Source organism: Parasteatoda tepidariorum, chromosome 10, assembly GCF_043381705.1.
Source record: "Parasteatoda tepidariorum isolate YZ-2023 chromosome 10, CAS_Ptep_4.0, whole genome shotgun sequence".
Taxonomy (NCBI): Eukaryota; Metazoa; Arthropoda; class Arachnida; order Araneae; family Theridiidae; genus Parasteatoda; species Parasteatoda tepidariorum.
In genome coordinates this window covers 58,917,684-58,936,946 of record NC_092213.1, presented here as the reverse complement: position 1 = coordinate 58,936,946, position 19,263 = coordinate 58,917,684, and the positions used below count along the sequence as shown (strand labels likewise).

At 29.2% G+C, this 19,263-nt stretch overlaps 1 long non-coding RNA gene across 2 annotated transcripts in view; it reads left to right on the top strand.

Moving 5' to 3' along the window:
- Positions 1-8,217: 8,217 nt before the first annotated feature.
- LOC107443101 (uncharacterized) overlaps positions 8,218-19,263 on the top strand; it is a 53,430-nt gene continuing 42,384 nt past the window's right edge. For both annotated transcript variants that reach the window (XR_011638069.1, XR_011638067.1), the window contains exon 1: positions 8,218-8,232. This is a non-coding gene — a long non-coding RNA (uncharacterized lncRNA). The remainder of the gene's footprint in view (positions 8,233-19,263) is intronic.

Below are 19,263 nucleotides of genomic sequence, written 5' to 3'. Positions count from 1 at the left end.
ATATATATATATATAAGTAAGTTAATAAATAAATGGACGAATAAGTTCGTTTCAACTTTTTCTTCAATCTTGACAAAATTGACAAATTTCATTGTAATTAGAAAATATATTCTTTGCATGAATTATTCATAATTGAAGAGGTTAGTGGCTGAGGCAGGTAAGTGACATTTTCAGGGATATTTATTAATAAGGAGAAATAATAAGGATTTGTTTAATGAAACAGAATTGTTTTTACTTTCCCTTTAATTTTGACATAACTAATCTACAATGATTTTGAGAATACTTGCATGATATTTGGTTATGGTAAATAAAATACGGCAAAGAAGTATTAGCTCTGCCTTCTAATAAATACAGGGTGTCCCGTAAATGTTGCGACAAACTTGTAGGGGAAGTACGGCACATCATAAGGATAAAGAATTACCTAGGAAACCATGACCGGAAATGTTATCGTATGCCGCTAGGGGCGCCATCTTATTATGAACTGCTACTTATCATGCCTTTGAACATCAGATACTTTTATTTATCTAAATTATCTTAATTTTTTTATTAATTATTGTTAAAAACTGCTTTCAAATAGGCACAGTATTAGCTATTTTATCGTAATTTAACGATTTGACGAAATACTGGACAAGCTCACCTTATTATTAAATTACGATAAAACAATTTATTTTAAGCCTAATTTAATGGAACTCTAGACAATAACTAATAGTAACATAATAGGCCGTGATGGCTCAGGGGATAGAGCGTTCGCCTTCCAAAAAAGTGAACCGAGTTCGATGAAATTCCTCATCCGGCTTGCACCGACCACAGTTCTAATGTGAAATATCCTCAGTAGTAGATCAGTCTTCTGGATTGAGTTCAAAATTACTAGGTTACGTAGTTGAACATAAGTAGTAATCTTGGGTCGGCTACTCAGCGCAACAACGATTATGATATATATATATATATATAACCGAAATAAACAGATACAAAAAAAATAGTACAGTGATATGTTACTTCGAATAACAACAATCGAAATTCGATACACACTTCCAATTTAAATAATTTATACTTTTTTTTTTACATCTGTCAATGTTTTTGTTAACCAAAACAAAAAGTTTATTAACACTCACAATGTCATATTCAGTAATTATCGTTATGCGTAATTCTATCTTTTGACATGTTATGTTATCAATATTGATCACGATATTATCTAATTCGATAATTATAAATATCGTTAACAATCATGATATTACCTAATTTGATGTAGTACCTATGTATACTATCGATAGCTAGTGACCTGTGAAAACTACAATCTGTCATTGTATCTACGTGTTGGCGAACTTGGTTTCATAGTCCTTATAACTGAAAGTAATGTGAAAGTGCTAAAAATTTTGTTGTGCGTTTTATCATAATTACGAGCATAATTGCTGTAACCTAAATGTAGTACCGATTTAAATCATATCAGGGTGCAAAGTAACGTTATTAAACTGATGAATAATTATTGATGTGAAACGCATGTGGATATGAGTTTTAAATACTCAAAACATCAGAAAGAGAAAATCAAAATTACGCCTCTTGGCGTATTTGGTAAAAGACGAGGCATACAAGGTGGTAAAAAAAAATCAATTCGGAAAAATGAGCAGCAGAAGGGATGGTATTTATTGGAGAATTATGAAATTATTCTTATTATCAATATATTTTATTTAAATTTTTAAGCTTAGTTCCTTGTTTGAAAATTAATGCCATTTTCGAAGAATCGCATTTCCTTTGTATTAGTTACTTGTAGCCTATTTCTTAGATCAGGAACCCCGTTAAAAAAACTAAAAGAATTGAATTTTCACTGTATTAAAAGACATTTTACTACCATTTATTTCGTTTCAAATGAATATATTGTAAACATTTACTTACAGATAAGAATAATTAATTAATCATATATCTGAATTAAAACAAAATTAACATTTTCCCATTAAAAAAAATTTTGACAAAAATTTCATGATTTTTTTATAAGTGACTAATTAAGCACTTGTTCTTCGGACGGGGTAAATAAAAAAAGTAAAATGATCGATAAATTAGTTTTGAACGACACTGTAAAACAATTAAACTTATATCGAAACAATTAATAAAGCTAATTAATTACAATTTTTTATTTATTATTTGGTGCCGTTTCCCGTAGCTTAGCGTTATTAAATTATTCCAAACACGTTCTTTGTAGGAATAAAGATTAAATGTATTCAGATCGGTGATGCTATTGGCCGCTGCCAATTCGTGATAATCAAAATTTACCACTATCATCTAATTTTCTTCGATACTCAATCAATTTCGGGGTTTAACACTATCTAAGAACTATTTCCACTATGTATTAAAACTGCTGAGTTTTAATACTTGCCAAATATATCAATATCAGTCTTTGTATCTACATTAGTATATTTGGTACCGATTACATACCCTATGAGTTGTGTGTGAAATATATTCATCAAAGGCAGCAAACTAAAGCCAAAATTTTAGGAACAAATAAAATTCTTATAAGACCTTAATAAGGACTTAAAAGCATGACTATTTCTCTATCTGACTTTTAATATATTGTTCAAAATATTTATAGAAAATACTGGCGAAAATTCTTTTAATTGTAATTCATTAAAATATTAATGCACCTTTTCATTAAAACAGTACCTACCTATTATAGCATAGCTTTAAAAGGGGCAGCTAATATTGCCCCTTTCATTAACTGTCCAAAATTCAGGACGCTAGCACAAATGGTTCTGGGGTTATAAGAAAGAGACACACGCGCAAACTTGCAGAACACGCGTTATTCTGTTGAATACATAAAAATTAAATTCATCAACCATATAAAAGATATTTCATTTTATGCCCAAATGAATAAAAACATTTTATAAATAAAAAATTGCTTTTTTGTTTGAAAAAGAAAAGAAATAATAACGAAATTTTTTTTTTTTTCTTTTTTGAGTTTTTCAAAAAAATACTTTTTAGGGAAAAGGAGAAGTCTTTCTATATTCTAACCAAACGGATGCTTTTGATTCTGGAAGAATTACTTTCTCTAGAATAAATAGAACAGAGGCTAAGATGTCGGAAGACCAGTTACAACAGCTGAATTTTATCGCCATCTATTGATATAAATGTAAAGTATTTCTTTATATCAAGATTTGGTAATAACTTTGTTTGCATTTTGCATTTAGTGTATGTCATAAAAAACGTTTTTTTTCTCTTCTTTTTTCCTTTCATTTTTTAAAAAACTTAATAACTAAAATCGATAAAAAATTAAAATTATGGCCACATACCTAAAAGAATATTTTTAAGTCTTCCGGATTCGGCTTTTCGTTTTGATTTCTTTAGATCAATAACGAAAATCCAATGCTTATTTTAAAAAATTATTTAAATTTACACAAGTACTAGTTATCAATAAACAGAAATAATCAGAAATGTAAATTTTAAAATGCAAATAAGATCACCGGAATCTGTATCAAGACCTTGATCTAACCGGTATTCCACATAATAATTTAACCCAATGATTGGAAAGGTTGAAATGGAAAATATGCTTATTTACAAATGAAATTTAAGATTTAGCAGATTTCGGAATACCCAAGTTTACATACATATATGTTTTTTACTTTTTCATTTGAAAACTTAGTGTTTTATATTTAAGCATTTTTTATGAATTTAAAAGTTGTACTTTTGTTACATTAGCCCCATTCCAGGAAACCTAAATATTTTTTAGTCTCAGTTAAGTACTTGACCATAGTGACGAGTAAATTTTTTTCACGAATACTACTAATGTGTGTTTTGCTGTTCACTTTAAATTTGCTGTGAGATATCAATAAATTTGTAGAATTCATTTTACGGTGAGTTCTAAGTTTTCGGAGTTTTAAATTCTAAAGCCCGCAAAAAGTTATTTCCAAATTAACTTAAAATTAAAATTATTATTAAAATTTTTAAGTATAAACTACATTTAATAATTAACCCCTTTTTTTAAATTTATTTTTACAAAATAAACGTTATACTTCACTAATACAAAATATATAACTATATAACTAAAAATTATATGACTAATTACAAAAAAAAGTTTAAGAAATTAAATTAAGCAAACTGATTCTTATTTATTTTTTGTTAAAAACTACAATGTAATATTATGATATATTCATATAATTATTATGACTAATATATTCACATAATTATTATGAATTTTAATTTTAATTACAAACAACATAGTAAAGTATTATCGATATTGATTGGAAATGAACTGGAGAATCATATTATGACAATGTAATATTATGATATATTCATATAATTATTATGAATTTCAATTTTAAATATAAACAACATAGTAAAGTATTATCTATATAAATAGGAAAATAAACTGGAGAGGAGTAATATTTTAAAAGGAATAAATGCAAATGTCTTTAAGTTGATATACGGGCGATTCAATGATTAAAGGACCCTAAATAAATATTAGTTTGTCTTTAATAGTTGGCGGTTTATTACAATCATATCACTGGGCGTTTCATCAGCCATAAAACATTTATTATGATCTTTGTCAAAAATGAAGAAAAAAAGAATGTACATCAGGGATCACAAATCAATTTTTAAGCAAAGTCGAAAGAAAACACCGTGCAAGAATCACTTGCGAAACGCACGAATCATTTGTTAAGATGGCGGAATAAAAGCATCAAAGCCATTTTGATTGTGTGATTGTTTTTAACAATCACCTATTACCCCTTTTCTGTTCCCAACAATCAACATATTAAGATATTCTTAATGTCCTAAATGCTTTTTTCTCAGACTAGTGATTTTTCGTCAAACTTGTACTTCTTTTAACTTCATTTTTGACAAAACTTCTGAAAATATATTAAAATTACTTATTGCAGATTATCCAGTATCAATAAGAAAAATTACCTTTAATTGGATGAATTTTTTGATTAAAATATTAAGTAAATATTTTTAAGACTAAAACAACTAAAAAGTATTAAAACTATCAATTTTTATAAAAATAACTTCTTCGAGTAAGCTGCGTATGAATTAAACATTGTAATTTATGTTTCAGTCGTTGCTGTCTGAGTCTTTGCCATTTTTAATATTATAGTAAGAGACAATTATAGTCTTAAAACTACACAGTTCTTAGAAGCCTATTCACCTTAATACATAATGTGAAATGGCTTTTAAAATATGTCTTCTTAAAAGTATATGGTAATGAAAAGCTTTGAGACATTTTTTTTAAAGAAAAATAAAATTTGGAAAAAAAATCCATTTACAAAAGCTTTTGTTTTTTTTAAACGACGTCGCGAAGATCAAATATTCATGGAAGCCTTGGATAAAATAAAGAGTTTGTAAACTCATGCACTGTTAATTGATATTTTGTCGAAAAAATGGTAATTATAAGTACACAAAGATATAATTACGCCCTTCATTGTTTCCAAGACTGTCTTTGTCATCTTTTCAATGTACTAAAATTCCGCCATATTGTGATACAGAAAGACGAAGATGACAATAACATATTCAACATTTTTGCTAAGCAGACAATGTTTATTAAAATGTTAATACTGTTATTAGAAAGTATTTAGTTCTTTTATTTCTTTATTATTTAATGTTGCAGGGCGAAAGTCAGTTATTGACGCTAATTATAAATAGCATGACAAAATGTGTAATTTTTTTTAAAAAATTATATGATAAAATAAAGGAGTATTTTTTATTTTTTCTATATTTAAGATGTTTATGGTGCACTTATGTCAAATCTTATATTTTTGAAACAAATTTATTTTTAAATAAAAATTTGAGTGCATTTTCCAGAAACTTTTCTTTTTTCCATTCGCAAACCATTACAATATTTAACTGACAACCTTGTTATAATATTTAATTTTGCAACCGGCGTTGAACAGCTGACCCATTTTCGGGTTTTTGACTGTTGATCTTCAAGTTTGTAACCTTGTAATTCATAATTATAGCTAATTTAATTATAGCTAATTGTAATTTTAACTAATTTAGTCCATAATACTTTAATTATAGCTCTTAAAAAATCAATAAACATGTGTTTAAGACAGAGCTAGGATGTTACTTGAATAAAAATTCTTAAAAAATGCCCCAAAAATTGCCTTTAAAAACCACTATAAATGACCTAAAAATAAAAAATAATGCCCTTAAAATTTTTCTAAAATAAATTTTATGTTAATTATTCTTTTTTTTAAAAATCGAAAATTACAAATCGTAATTTATATTTGTAAATACAACATTAAATAAGGTAGAAAATAAATGCGTAATTTATGAATAAAACAAAATGTAAATAAACACCTGATAAATCTAAATAAGAATTTATAAACATCAGAATCGCAATGTATTTATGCAATGTTTTTTTTCTTCATATTCTTAAAATAACAAGATTCAATGCAAAATTATTACTTATTTATAGAGACAAACTTTATTCACAAAATGGTCTTAAAATGAAAAATAATTTCATTCAAAATTTATAAAAACTATTAACCCTTTTGAAGGCCGTGGTAAGTATACTTACCACCACGTTTTACCACTTTTAATTTAGGTTTCCATTTTTCAATAACTTCAGCTTTCTTGAAGTGAGTTTGAATAAAATTGGTAACCATTTGTCACTTTTAAAAAACGTATAAAAGTTTTAAAATACGTAATTCCTTTTGAAGTTTGTAGCATTTAAGGAAAGTCAGTAAGTTCCTAATAGGTCATGCTAAATATATTTACCACCAAAAAAATAGCATTTTTATAAACTAAATGAGTTTTTTCATTTTTTATATCAATTACTGTTCTTAAAACAATTTCAATTCCAAAAATACTTTAATTTACTTTTACTAGAAATAAAGGGCCCGTTAAGGGGTTAAAACAGGGAAACAAATCTGAAAATGAAAAAAAGAAAAAACGAATATTACCCTATGAAGAAAAGAATAAACATAAATGCTAATAATGCAAAAAGAAAGAGTGCATTTATCATCAACCTTCTAGTCCTGGATATGTATAGAATAAATTCTAAATTTGAAAGAAAAAAAAAAGAATTCTTGGCTATTTATTTTTTTTATTTAGTTTTCAGATACGTAAAAGCTTTAAATATTTAAAAATCATGTATTTATGGAAGCATAATTGCCGAATTTTTTAGAAAAGTAATAACATATAATTTTTAATTTTACTATTCGAGTTTCATTCTCAAAATTTTACAACTACTGACAGCAATTTATTAAACTATTTCTGGGTTTTATTTTCTCAGATAAACAAGGATAAAAGGTAGACTAGAACTGATCAACAAAATAAATCTAATTTATTAATAGAGCCAATTCATGAATAAAAAATTCGCCAGAAATTATTATACAATATAAAAGAGACTACGACATATTTTCTTAAAAATAACTATTAAAAATACTATAAATTTTTTTCTTTCATATTACTAGGACAAAAATATTTTGATCAAAAACTGCATTGCGCATTTGTTTTTAAAATTTCTTTCAAAAAATTAATAATAGTTATTACTGAAAACTTACACGTAATTTAACTGCGCACGCGCATTTCTATGTTTCGAAAGGTGAACACTTGGATAACACAAATAAATATGTCGTCCATCTGATATTTACTCCAAAAGGACATTAGAACTAACCGTTCTAAAACACCTTTCATCTAACCTTGACAATGAATGTGTTCGTTCTGAAGTTATTTTTTAATGTTTTCATTCCTGTTAAAAGAAGAAAAAAACGTGTACGTAATGTGTATTAATTATTTTCTTCAACAGTAGTAGGTTGAAGAAAATGATTAATACAAGTTCTCCTTCTTAAGCATCAACTCAAAGAGGTATCAATAGAGTTCAAGCAAGGTCAGTCGCGATTTGTTTTTCGCTAATGACTGCGCGTTAGGTAAACAAGATTTTATAGTTTTTAATTAATTAAACTGAGAACGAAAATATTTTCAATTGTGCATTATTTTCCCAACGCAAAATTTATAATTGCGAAAAATAATATGTCCTGAACGTTGAAAAGTTATCTTAAGTTTCACCACATGAATAATAATTAGCGCCGTCATAACTTTCATTTTCGAAGAGCGTAATAAAAGCAGTTAGTAGGGATTATTTCTTGCTTTGCTGTAAAAAATCTAATGTCATCATCACACATAGCCAATGAGGAGACATAAAGAGATTTTGCTGTCAGTGAATATATAACAGAAACGATGATCCAGCTTTTTCACTCAAGGAGCCAGTTTCTGGTGGTCATCAGTATAAGTTCATTAAAGTTATAAGTATTAATTTTGAATATTATTCGGGATTGAAGGCCTAAAATTAAAATCAAACTTATTAATCGTTTTACAATTATTAAACAGAACTTACTTTTGTTGCAATCTTCGCGTCATACTGTGTTCAATCAGCATATGCACTTAAAATAATTAATTCAAAATTGTAAAAATTATTGAAAAATAACGCTATTAATAATCTCTATAAATAATCTATAAATAATCTCTTTGAAGAAAAACAATCAACAAGCTTTTGTAACATTCAAAATTTAAATAGAAATTTAAAAAGAAAAATTGTATTCTGTTCATAAATTTTACGCTAGATTGTACTCCAAGAGGAGGAACGGGTACAATTGTTCAGGGACCCGATTAAAATTCCTTACAAAAAAATTTAATGCTTTATAATTAGTTTTTTAAAGAAATATTGCCGAGAATACCTTAATATCTATATTAAAACAACAATTTTCAATAGGGTCTTCAAAAACTCTACAACATGTAAAAATTAATTTTTTTTCTTTTCCTGTTCCTTGAGGAAGGAACAAGCAATAAATTTATTTCGTTCTCTCGGTCAGTAAGACCACAGCGTCAGGCCTTGATTTTAAGTGAAAAATTTCCACTTTTGAAGGGAAAAAAAATCTGTTTCGAGTAAAAAAAAATATTATGAAGAAATCATTAGGTTATTCTTGAGGTAGGATAAAAATCATGAGGTTGATAATATTGTAAGAAACAGAAATGAGATATGCAAGAACGTTTTAGTCAAAACATTCTTAAAAGTTAACCCGCCCAAAACTTGAGTAGAGGGTTAGTTAGGATCTTTTTATAAGATGGAGCGTTTAACTGGGAGGCATGATAATAGGAATAAAGAGTTGCGTTTCAGTGAACGAATATCGTTGACAATCACTTCGATAAAAATTATTCTTTATAGTTGAATTTTTTAGAGATTGCTCCTTTCTTTCTGTGTAATTAACGTAAGAATTTACGGAGTTTCATTCAAATAGTGATGTTCAAAGATAAATTTGCTTTCTTTTATAAATCTTTGTCTTCTAAGTTGGATTTTAAAATTACAAGAAATAAGGATAATTAACACAAATAAGGAATAACAATCCAAATATTATTGAACTATGCGTAACAATAAAACAAAACGTACGTAAATTATTTTTAACGACTGGGGGGCTGCACTCCCTGCTAGCTACACTCCCCAATCCCCATGATTGCTTGGCAGTTATCTTTGTCTTTTGTTGAGGAGCAGAACAGTAAATAAAAAATAAAATTTATAAAATTTTATGAAAAATTTTCTTGTTGTTACAATGAAGCATTAACGTACTCCACTTTAATTTTTGAACTTCTGAATTCAATTTAGGAAACAATTATTGACTAGAACACCAACTAGTTTTCGAGGAATACTTTTCAAGTACAATTAGCAAGCTTTTAAATTAATTATTTAAAGAGAAAGATCGAGAAGGCTCTCACTGCTCAATCTCACTGACACTGACAATTTTTACCAGCATTCTGTTTTCTACAAATAAATAAATATATAAAATAAATTGAGATAAAAAAAACTTATTGTTAGAAATTGTCACAATTTTAAAATATACTTGATAGTGTCGGACTGTCCAGGGCGGACTTAATTTCCGATCCCCTTCTTGTCATCGATTTTCTGGCTGTCAACAACTTTTTGGAGTTGATGCGGCTAATGTCAAATCTATGAGGATAAGCAACGACAACACAACAACAATTTTAAAGTTTGCTTGGTTCGCAACAGTTAATTTTTATCTCCCTTCATGAAACAGATCTTTCTATCGAAAACAATTATTATACAATTTTCATTACTATTATTTTTTTGTATTATTAACAATATGTCATAGGAGTAAATCGAAGACAGTAACAGGTATCCCAAAAATGACCGATGATTTGAAAATTCAGTTAAAGAAAAAAAATAGGAAGAAGAAATGAACGGTTTGCTGAAATCTGCTTAGGAAACTAGTTTTTATTCTATATGAAGTTTAAAATTAAAAACAAAGTTCATCAAAAGGGAGCATCCTATGTTTAAAGACGACTAAACATTGTTTTCTGCTACGTGTCAGAAAATTTAAACAGATATATTTTTTCCCTCGTTCAACACGTTTTTGCTTAAAAAATAAAACTGTTTTGCAGTTTCGTTAATTAATAACTTTACCTGTTAACGACTTACTTTGTAAGTAATTTCAAAACTTGGTTTATAAGTATAGTTGTTACGTAAATTCTACTTATAGTTAATTTCTGGTTTATCAGAACCATAATAAGCTAAATTCAACACTTTTTAGATACGTTTGAACGATTTACTATTCATTTATGCATTTTGTCAACAGTCATAAATGGGGTTTATTAAACCACTGACCAATATCTATAATAATTTGCTACTGTCGATAACAATAATCTAAGTCATAAAACAGCATTTTTAATGGTAATGGCAAGAATACTGAGTGACAGTTGTATTGATACTTCGTTGCAATAGCATCAATACTTTTCCTCTGCTATTTTTCCTACGCTAAATATCCATTTTATTTTGTGATAATATGCCATTTTACCTAATAAATAAAATACAAAATTATGTAGTATCATTTGGCATATTATTGCCATTAATATTATATTAAATAAGCCATATATATTAAATATGCCATTTTGTAGGATTATGAATATAAGAGACGGTACTTATTTTCTGTTAACTTAGCCGTAGTAGATTCAACTTTTTTTCAAAAAAATTTTAATATGTTTATTTTTAGGAATGGGTAGACGTTCATTTTTATTAATAAAAATATGATTGAATTTACTTGCATCCGTTGAACTGAAAAATGATAGGTCAGTATACATCCATGCTTGACTAATGTATTCTCAAGTCTACCAACAAAAATATATCATGTTATCTTAATATACAAAAACAATAAAAATATATCAAATAATCTTATCATTCTCATACTTACTAAATCACACATTTTAACCTTGACATATTAAATAATATACGAGCATTTCCTGATTTCTTTTTTTGTGAAAAAATTTTTTTTTTAGTTTTTTCTATCTTATTTGTTTTTTAAGCATCTGTAGCTATTACATATCTAGATCAACATGAGCTAAACGTGAAGTTTATACGTGATTGTTTTAAATTTACGTATTTCTTAGTGAAAATTGGGATATTTTACAAATTCGTTCCACGATAAAAGAATAAGAGTCGTATTATCACCTAAAAGGTGGCATGTTTTTCTATTTCTTTTTTAAATATCCCTCCTCATCAAATGGTGGCACGCAAATTAATAATTTATTAAGAAAACTATTATGATTGTAATAATTTAACGATAACTGCTTTGACAGTTAATTTTCAATTCATAAATTACGCGTCTTAAATGGAAAAAAAGAGATGTCTAAGTTGTCTAACAGCTAATTAAATGCTTGAGCAGCAGTAGTTAATTCAATTAAGTTGTCATTTTATTCTGTTCTTTACAGAGTATTTCCAGAAATTAGCTGCATCTGTAGTTAAAAAAAAATATTATAACGTCCTTGGCTTAAGATAACATTGAATTTCTGTGTTCTATTGTCCTTGGCCTGTTTGTTTGGCGATTATCTTAATGAAGAAATCTGCGTGAATTGTCTTTCTGCAGACGACTTTTTTTCCCATATTGTTACGCCTTCCATTCAAAAAGATGACACCGCGTTGCCACAAACTGGTTGTTAATTCATATAAAAGATGAGTGAGATGGTTTCTTTGAATAAGCCAGAAGAAGATTTTATAAAAAGTTTCTCTCTAGCAAACAGAATAGTAATGGGTGAGATGAGATGAATAATTATTTGCCAGCCTGTTCCTCCAAAAGCAAAATAATATATTTTAAAGTTACTAAATTACAAGTGGATGGTAAACTAAAAGTTCAGAAAAAAATTCCTTTTTTTTTCTAAAAAATAATTATTAAATTATTAATTTAAAAAAAACCTAAGATACTTGTCTTTAATTTTTGTTTCAAGGGCCGTTGTAGCCCAGTGGTTAGAGAATCGAATTCGAGCCCGGAGGGGTTTGGGATTGAACCTGGACTTCACTAAGATCCACCGAGTACAAGCGATATAAGCTCTCGTAAAATTTGTGGAATCTGAAGTCCTGTGATTGGTTGCTAAGCAGTACCATGGGTACAGGGTTCAGGAAAAAATTTCCTTCTCCTTCAGATATATATCTAAATTGCGGAAATGGCCTCACGAATGTGTGGCCCTATCATCTATTCATGAGGTTTTGAGCTAAGACTACTTTCATCCTTTTGATGTTCTTTTGTCTAACAAAAAGTGCACTTTCTTGATTTAATTCGTCCATATGAGATTAAAAACAACAATAACAACAGCATTTTTTTTTTATTTCTGACAACAAAACTATACTTTCATAAGATAGCAAAGTTGTATAAAAAGGATTGGGTTAAAAGAGAGTAGCAATAGTTTTAATCAATAGTGACGCTATCTAACAGAAATTTACATGTTAGTTTCTTTTTCAAAATAAATAAAATTTATTTTGAAAAAGACGCTACTTCTCCAGATATATGTGACGGTGGCCGACATGCGAATTACCATATCTAACACAGGCAATATAGACTTCATACATGTTTTTCATTGGACTTCATACAAAGAAGTCGATGGGAGATAAATCAAAACATCCTCCTCACAGCTGACGTAGCGAGCATAAACTGCGCAGTGGGGAATAAAATTAGAAAATGTCACAATGTTCGGACTGCTAAATTGCGCAGTGAGAGAAAATAAAAAAAAAGTCACAACGTTCGGACTACTAAAGCATCGAATTTGTCATTTGTAGTAACCCTCGCGAAGCCTTTCTCTCTTATAAGAGGCGTTGGATAAATCCGGAGATCATGGTGGTCAACAAACCATACACCTCGAACAATTTTCTGTTCAGGCAATCATGCACATCACATTCTGGAGTATCAACAACATGGAGTCATGTTTTCCGAAAGACAAAGCAATAATCTTTTCCATATGAAGTGCTATATCAGAAATAAATCTGATATAGCACGAGCATGAGCTACCGTAGACAACTTTGCGTGTAAATGGAATTTATACATAAGAATTGCCCTCTACAAACATGCGTTAATTTGCGACTGTAGTTTTCCTATGTGAAATAGTCTGCTTTTCCAATTACCTACTTTCCCCTCATATAGAGTAAACTAACCAGTGAAGGAACACTTAAGCTTCGCTTGCCTTTTAAAAAATCATATTAATTTCAAAATTCGTAATTTCAGTTAAATGACAGAGTCAACATATTTGTTACTAATTGCAAACTATGCAAAAAAAATTGTAGAGAACTTACATAATATTGTTTTAAAGTTTTGGAGGTTCAAATAACAAGTAGTAAGAAGACCCAGTGAAGGAACAGCTCTTACCAGTGAAGGAACACAAAATTGCCCAGAAAAGGAACACTTAATTTTGGTTATTTTTTAATGCTCTTTATGAATTTTTTAGCCATACAAATATATAAAAATAGGACTATTTGTGAAATTATAACATACAAGTACTTGTAAAATGCTAACTTTTTTCTGTAATCATGAACTAGAAATTAAAGTGATGTTAAATACAAAATAAGTTTTAAAAAAATCATTCTTTCTTATAATTTGACAGTCAAATCTAAATCATTGTGTCATCCGATGCTGTTTATTATCATTACTATTTTATCACCTTTTTATTTACTCTTTTTCCTCTTATTTCTTGAAGCTTTTTTCTTTTTTAAGTATTTTTTCTTTCTTTTTCTTTTCCATGTTCTCTTGTTTTAACTTTTTTCAGATCTTTCAGTTTTTTGAAATTTTTGCCATTTCTCTGAAGTTAGTGCAAAAGTTAATTTATTCGTTTTTCTTCTTATTTGGCCCTTCTTTTTATCATCAATATTTAGTCAATGTAAATGGTTCTTCCAACCTTTTTCTGATTTTTCAGCAACATTTCTAGAATGCCTTTTTCGAAAATAGACGGGGGAAAGGTGTCTTGAAGTTTGAGGCAAATCCATCTCTTGTTGACTTATATCTAGAGGATCTTTAGAAGTACTTATTTTACTTATAGAATCATTTCTTTTCTCAACAAAGCATGAGGATCAGCATGAGGACTCATTTCAAATTCGATATCTAAGATGCACTCATTATCAATACTAGCTTCAGTTCCTAAGTTTGACTTAACCAAGTGGTCTTCTTTTAATTGAAAAAAGTACAGGCTCTTGGATATTTTCAATATTAGACTCTTCAGTCAATGCTACGTTAAAAATTTGCAACATATATTGAGGGATTTTCCTCTCAAGCTTCTGGAGAAATTGAGTATCGTTTCTGTTTAACTCTGTTTTTTGTTGAGGAGCTTGCTTCTAAATTCTAACATTGTAAAGTAGTTTTTATAAATTATATAATCACGTTACTATCCTATAATGATGTCTTATTAGGAGTTCTTGGTGCAAAAGCCAGCGAAAAAATGTTCTATTCAAATTTTTATGATTATATTTAATTAGTTTTCGATTTGTAAACATAGTTTATTAAGTTGCCTAACATTTGATGTAACTACACACCCCATTAATAAATATAAATTATAATTTTTTCATAAATTAAGCTATTAAATTAACATTTTGAACTGAAATTATTTCAGGAATTATTCATACAATTTTTAACAAAATTTCGGTTGTCCTCTATATAGCAGAATTACTTATCCTAGAGTCATGTAAAATCATATATCACACATTACTGTTCATTCACTGGAAGTATTCCCAGTGTAGGAATATGCCTGTTTCTTCACTGGTTAGAAGCTGGTTTTTGTCTTTTAAACAGAATTTTGATGTATAATATGACTAAAAGTACAAGAAAATTACGAAATTTCTTTTATTTTCATTAACTGAGAAATGAACCCAGTAAAGAAACATTTGTTCCTTCACTGGTTTTTCATCGTTTGGTGATCCAGTGAAGGAACATGCCTGTTCCTTCACTGGTTGGAAGTTGTTTTTTGTCTTTTAAACAGAATTTTGATGTATAATATGACTAAAAGTACAAGAAAATTAAAAAATTTCTTTTATTTTCATTAACTGGGAGAAAAACCCAGTAAAGGAACACTTGTTCCTTCACTGGTTTTTCATCGTTTGGTGATCCAGTGAATAAACACCCCCTTATCTCAGTACTTGATTATGCTATGGTGCTTTAAAAAAAATAAAACGTAACTTCAATAACTATATTTTGAATTCTCTTTTTCACAGTGAGAAAAATAAGACTACTACATGCAATTAATTCCACTTCAAACATATAAGTACAAACACTCACCTTATAATTTTTTCAACGAAACAAGGTGTTGCAGAGATAATAACAAATTCAAAAATTTTTTCAGAGAAATCTATTTGACCAGGTAATCCAAAATATTGCTAGATGACTTCCTATTGTTTGGCAGTAAGCTATTGTTACCAATCAATCTAAAAAAAAACTTTCAAATTCTTATTTTTAATCAATATATATGAATTGTTCCTTCACTGGGTAGTGTTCCTTCACTGGTTGGTTTACCCTATTGATGAAAAATTCAGACCTAAATTATTAGGAAAAACCTTCCTTTAAAAAAACGAGTCCTCAACCAATTTTTCAAAACTTCGAGAAATTTATCCTTTTGCGTATTGACCGTCTGGACGGGGGGGAAATTATGTTAGACAAGTGTAAAAATCAGTAGTGTAGTCAGGTACAACATTATTAACATAGCATGCCTTTTACTTATTAATTAAACAGAATAATGGTAATTGACTAAAGAAGTCAATCCTTTGCGGGATGTCGTTACATAGTGAAACCATTTAATTTCGGCAATATTTTAAACCTCAAAAAATAACGTCTGTATTAACTCTTAAAACTCACTAATGAGCCATTTTAAAAATATACAGATGGTTTTTTCTTTCATTTGACGTGAGTTGGGTGATTTTCAATTGCTACTCTGCACCCATCCGTCAGGGAATGACTTTTTTCGTTTGGGGGGAAGGGGCAGAAATGAAATAATTGATCTCAATTAGTCTAGGGGGAAAATAATTGATGTAAAGTTACAAATATTACGACGAAAATTTCAAAAACAAAGGAAATTTAGCTTTTGTTTTGTAGTAAAACATTAAAACATTTAACATAAGTAAACATAAATATTAAACTTTTTTTTTACATAACTCAAAATTATTAAGTAGTATATATTTTTTCAAAAAAATTTATATTTACACGTTTATATAGCAATTTTACATAAAACTTATAAGATATAGTATGAGAAATATATAGAAAATAGACTTGTTAAACTTATTTTTAGATATAAAATAGATACATTGGTTATTTTTAAATAACAACAATATAGCCTTATTTTTGCTATGAAGTTGAAAAATAAAGTATGAAAATACTATTTTTATGCATGTAAAAAAGTTAAATCACAAATTTAAAGGCATTTTAATAAGACAAACGAAAATTTAAAAAAAAAAAGAACTAATTGTAATTAATTTAAATAATTCAGCTATCACTGTTTAACGTTTCATTCTGAATACGCACTAGAGTTTTTTTTAGCTAAATACCCTATAAAACGGTATTAAAATATTATGTTGTTATCATATCAATTTTAAAACCTTTTTTTTTTAAAGGAATTTAATATCTGTCTTTAAAATTGGATGCATCATCGATTGAAAATTTTAAAAGCAAATCATTAAAAATACTTAGGAATGCAATTTTACTTTATTTATTTTAATTTGTTGTCACCTTTCTAAAAATTAAAAAACAAAAGACAATAATTATGAATATTAAATTGAGAAGGCCGGGATAACCTGGTCGGTAGGGCGCTTGGCCCATGTCCGAGAGTTCATGGGTTCGAACGGGACCGGCCGAAGACTCCCCGCGTAGTAAAGTGACTGATGCACGTTAAATCTATCGAGTAGCAAAAGTCCTCCATGTTCCCATAACAAATCAATACCTCTGAGGGTACTGGATTGGAGATCGATCGTTCTCTGTTTCAGGTCAAAATAACGAGATCTGTGGATGAATGAATGGATGCATGAATGGGTCCGCCCTATAAACGGGTTCGACGCATGATATGGTAGAAGTCGAATTCTTGGCCATAGATGGCGCCACTGGAAAACAAGAACAATCGCACCCCTTTGCCTAAACAGGCATACGTCTACTACATTAAATTGAGAATAACTGTATCTTATTTAGAAATGTTTGCAATATGTAAAAAAATTCATATTTTCAAAAGAAATTTCTTATCTATTATATTTCTATACTCCTAACATTTTTAACACAATTTCAAAGCAGCGAAGCAAATGTGGCAAATTTTGCACACCAGTCACGTGTTACATGTACGACCCTACTTCTTTCCACTGCAATGCTCTCTCCACCTCTATGGGCGTTATACATTTCTACATGGTTTTGAAAATCCGGATATCAGTAATATGTATTAATTAATAAGCTACTTGTGAATACTACTTGCATATAAATGTGCGCTTCATTTGTGCCGATTCTATCGCAAATCTAAGAACTTTATTTATTTTTATCGTTCTCTCAACACTTATTACTAGGCGAAATCCTGATAGTTTTAATCCGGTATTATAAGTATTTGCGATTTTCGAATCAGGCAGTTTAATCATCACTTTCGGCATGCTTTATTTGTGCCGATTTCATCGTCTATCTATGTTATTTTTCAACTATTTTTTTAAGGCTGTTGCGACTACTTATTTTTTAAAAGAATCTTCATATTCTGGTTGGTTGGTTCTAATGCCACTTGCCACACGGGCAAGCCTGCTTGGTGAAACCGAGCAAATTTAAGGCAGAGTGTGCGATTCTTGTTTTTCAGTGGCGCCATCTATGGCCAAGAATTCGGTTCTGCCAGACCATAAGTCACACCTGTTTATAAGGCGGACCCATTCATTCATTCATCCACAGATCATAATTTTGACCTGAATCAGAAAACGATCGATCTCCAATCCAGTACCCCCAGAGGTTTTGATTTGTTATGGGAACATGGAGGACTTTGCGACTCGACAGAATTTTAAAGTGCATCAGTCACCAACTACATGGGGAGTTTTCGACCGGCCTGGTTCGAACCCACGAACTCTCGGACATGGGCACAGCGCCCTACCGACCAGACAATCCCGGCCTACTTCATATTCTTTACAAAGGTAATCAAGGTAAAGGTTCATATAAAGGTAATCATCTTAACAGGTTTCTCTGTACCATTAAATAAATGTTTTTAAATGTAAATGAGGTGACCCGGGATCGATCCCAGCGATGACTGATCGATACGAATTTCGCACCCGACACGCACCGATCACAGTGCTGACGTAAAATATCCTCAGTGGTAGACGGATCATGGGTTAGAAACCCCTTGCAGTAGGGGTAACAGTGGGAGGTTTTCCTCTCCATGTAACGCAAATGCGGGCTAGTTCCATCAAAAAGTCCTCCACGAAGGCAAATTTCCCTCAATAGTTGATCCTTGAGCTCCCTTGTCTTCTGAATTGGGTTCAAAAATACAAGGCTACGGAGTTAAGTATTGATAATCGTAAACTCGGAATTGAGCTATTCAACGCCTGTTATAAAATAAAATAAAACGTGAATAAGGATCAATTACAAAAAACAAAAACAAAAAATATTAAAAGAAGAAATTTTTTAACAGTAGTTTAATTTTAATGGATTTCTTCGACATAATTTTCCTTTATTTTTAATTTTTTGATGAAAGTTTTTTCTCCTTTTTCTAATTAGTTTAATTAGCTCAAATTTCATTCCCTTTAAATGGGATGCTAGGATTTTAAACTTCCAAACTCCAAATACAACGTTCTTACATTGATGAAATATTTCCTTCGGAAATATCGTAATCATTAAGAAGATAACTATGACTTTGTCTTGAAAATACAATTGATTCAAAGACTTCTAACATCGCCAGTCTTGCGTGGAAAGTATCATTTTTCTAGCTGCCATTGTATTCAGAATTTCCTGTTGTATTTCTGCTGAATAAGCGAAAAACGCCCAAAGGAAAAGGATTATTTAATTCATTAAAAAGTAAATTAATAGG